The sequence below is a fragment of the Fukomys damarensis genome, unplaced genomic scaffold (genome assembly GCF_012274545.1).
Source record: "Fukomys damarensis isolate Sample0158 unplaced genomic scaffold, DMR_v1.0_HiC HiC_scaffold_16, whole genome shotgun sequence".
NCBI classification, from domain to species: Eukaryota; Metazoa; Chordata; class Mammalia; order Rodentia; family Bathyergidae; genus Fukomys; species Fukomys damarensis.
Window position 1 is genome coordinate 13,137,237 of NW_022900928.1, and position 3,020 is coordinate 13,140,256.

At 46.3% G+C, this 3,020-nt stretch overlaps 1 long non-coding RNA gene across 2 annotated transcripts; it reads right to left on the minus strand.

Annotated features, from left to right (window-relative positions):
* Positions 1 to 7: 7 nt before the first annotated feature.
* LOC104856054 lies at positions 8 to 999 on the minus strand. 2 transcript variants are annotated; one of them, XR_778542.1, is made up of 3 exons: positions 772 to 999; positions 569 to 673; positions 8 to 236 (listed from the first exon to the last, which is right to left on the minus strand). It is a non-coding gene; the product is annotated as an uncharacterized LOC104856054 (long non-coding RNA). The 2 variants fall into 2 exon arrangements; XR_002025069.1 differs by lacking the exon at positions 8 to 236 and having other exon boundaries at positions 493 to 673.
* Between the last annotated feature and the right edge of the window lie 2,021 nt (positions 1,000 to 3,020).

Below are 3,020 nucleotides of genomic sequence, written 5' to 3' on the forward strand. Positions count from 1 at the left end.
CCCCATTTGTTAAATACTTAGATCGAGTCATAACCAGTTTTATTGTGAAAGGACCCGGTACACATTTATCAATTCTAGTACCTTAATAGCTACCCAACAAGCCATTAACATACAGAAACATGCATCATGAGAAGCAAGAAACATCACCCATCCCTTCTGCATATCAGCAACTGTCCCTCCTGGGCAACAGTGCTTCTGTCACTGAGGTCTGTGAACAGTCACTTTTCTCATTCATCCTGAGAGAAAGATGGAAAGACTTAAGTACAAATGCAACATATTATAAATAGTTTCTTACCCAAAAAAGTCACAAATTAAACCAAAGTATTTTACAGAATTTACTACAAAATGCCATAAAATTGCCTTCACAGAAACTCTCTCTCCCCGCACCCCGCGGGCCAACTGGATTCTTTGGGCACGATGGTGACTATCCTAGCATGAATCGGCACACAGATGAGTACCTTCAAATAAGCCCACCAGGAATGCTTCACTAGCCTCCTGAGGGGCACCAACGGCTGCACTCTGAAACCTCAAGTCAGTTTTGAAATCCTGGGCAATCTCTCTCACCAACCTCTGGGAAGGCAGCTTCCAAATGAGAAGCTCGGTGGATTTCTGGTAACGACAAATCTCTCGAAGCACCACAGTACCGGGCCTGTAGTGATGCGCTTTCTTCACCCTGCAGGTAGAGGGAGCGATTTTCCTGTCATCTTTAGTGGCCAGCTATTTTTTTCGGGGGTGGGGTCGGGTGGGGTGCTTTCCGACCAGTGGATTTACCAGCAGTCGCTTGGTTCCGGCCATTTTCTTCTACCCAATACAGAAGTCTTAGGCCCATCTCCGACCACCACACCAGCGTTCAGTAGAGATGCAGTCCCTGCATCAAGCAAAAATAATACTATCCCAACGATCAACTAAACCGCTCTGCCTATTTCATCTTCTGATATACATTTGTTTTATTTTTTTCCAGGGCTGGTGATTTAATCCAGGAGCACTCTACCACTAAGCTATATCCTGAACCCTTTTTTGAGACATGATCCTGTTAAGTTGCCCAGGCTGGCCTTGATGTGATTCTCCTGCCTCAGCCCCCCAAGTAGCTCAGACTATAGGTATGCACCATCACACTGGGCTACATGTATGTTTTAAATGGTAAAAATACCAAACAGGGCAAAAAGAACCTAAGGAAAAGTAATCTGCCATTCCTATTACAAAGTTTCCTTCCCCAGAAGCAATCACGTCACCTGTAGGGACTATGTAAGTTAATATATCTGCATCTTGTCTTTTCCTTAGTATCTTAGGAACCATCCCTTATCAATACATAGAGATCTCTCTCATTCTTGGGAACAGCAGTAAGGCATTCCTTTGAGGACTATGTCATCCTTTTATGAACTCACTCTTTGCTACATCTGTCTCTAGTCTTTTGTAACCACTAGGGAAGCTACAGTGAACACTCTAGTACACAGGTCTCTATGCCTAAGCAAGGACTAATGCAGGATAAATTGCTGGCAGTATCTCTAGGTTAAAGGTATATGCATTTAATGTATAACAGCTGCTGCTGGATTGCCTACAAGACAAAGAACAAGAATGTCTTTCTCCACAATGTGCAGTATCTTTTCCCATCTGATATATAAAAAGAATTCCACCTTAATTTTAATTTGCAGTTTTCCTATTTTGAGATAGTCAAGTATCTTTTCATTTTCTTAAAAGCCACTTGTATTACTCTTATTAACTGTGTTCATTACCTTTTGTCTATTTAATGTATTGTTTCAAATCAATATTTAACAACAAAAATACCACTTTCCTATTTTAATTTGCTCAAGAACCTCCTCAGAGACAGGAGGCTTCCTCAGCCAGGTGTTCAAGATCATCCCTCTCCCCTTCTAGTCCTTCAAGATGTGCCTCCCAGAACTCAGGAGGCTGAGGCGGGAAGATCACCGTGAGTTTGAGGCCAGTCTGAACTACATTATGAGGCCCTGTCTTTAACAAAACAAAACAACAGCCAACCGAAGAATCCACTTTCCTTTGTGAAGACCCATGTCTGTTCGTATGGGCTCAATATCCCATCCCCCTCTCCTCTGGAAAGCTCTCTCTCCCCTCCAGCCTGAACCCTGCATACACCTGCACTCTGTCTGCTAAGCCTGCAAGGTTGGTTGTGACGCCTGCCCAGAGCCGGCTTCAGGCTCCGTCTTTGTCCAGTGCCTGAGGGTGTCAGAGGGTGTTTTTCATTCAATCACTCCATTTATGGGTTGTACACACAAGTCAGGTGCTTCCAGGCACTGAGGCTAAGGCAGAGTATGAGGAAGAACGAGACTTTTCCTCTCCACCAGCTGACATTTTAGTTCTTTTTTTTGAAGGGGGTGTGAATATACAAGAAACAGGACAATAAATAAACACAAATAAGAATGGCATCGAAGCAGGAGGCTCTCAAGTTGGAACTCAAGCTGGACAACTTACCAGGACCCTGTCTTTAAAAATAAAGTCTGGGGATATAACTGTTGGAAGACCCTGGGTTCAACCCCCAGTAATGCAAAGAAGGGAAAAAAGTTGAGAGTAATGGAGAGTGAAGGGCTCCTGCACAGAGGGGTCAGGGGCTAAGACCTGAATGTGAGAAGATGCCAGCTCCGTACACAGCCTGCGGGTCTGCCAAAGAGGGTCCAGCCCAGCCCGAAGCATCCTTTTTTCTGTTTCCCGATAGGAAGTGAGGGTGTGCTCCCTGCCACTTCGGAGGGTGTGGTAATGGCGGTGGGGGGACCTACACTCTCCTGCTCCACGCCCCGCTGTGAACTCGGGAATGAGACTGTGCTGAGCGCTTTGTACCACTGGACACCACAGTCCGTGCAGACTTCATTAACTTTCTTGTACAGAAGAATCGAAGGCTGAGACTCTGGACGTACCCTGTTTAGCGATGGGACAGAAGCAGGGTCTCTGTGGGGCCAAGGGGCGCGCACGGGACGGCGGGCGGGGAATGCGCGGGGACAAAGGCCGCCGGCCCAGCGCTACAGCGGGCCAGGGAGGCGGCGAACCCGTGA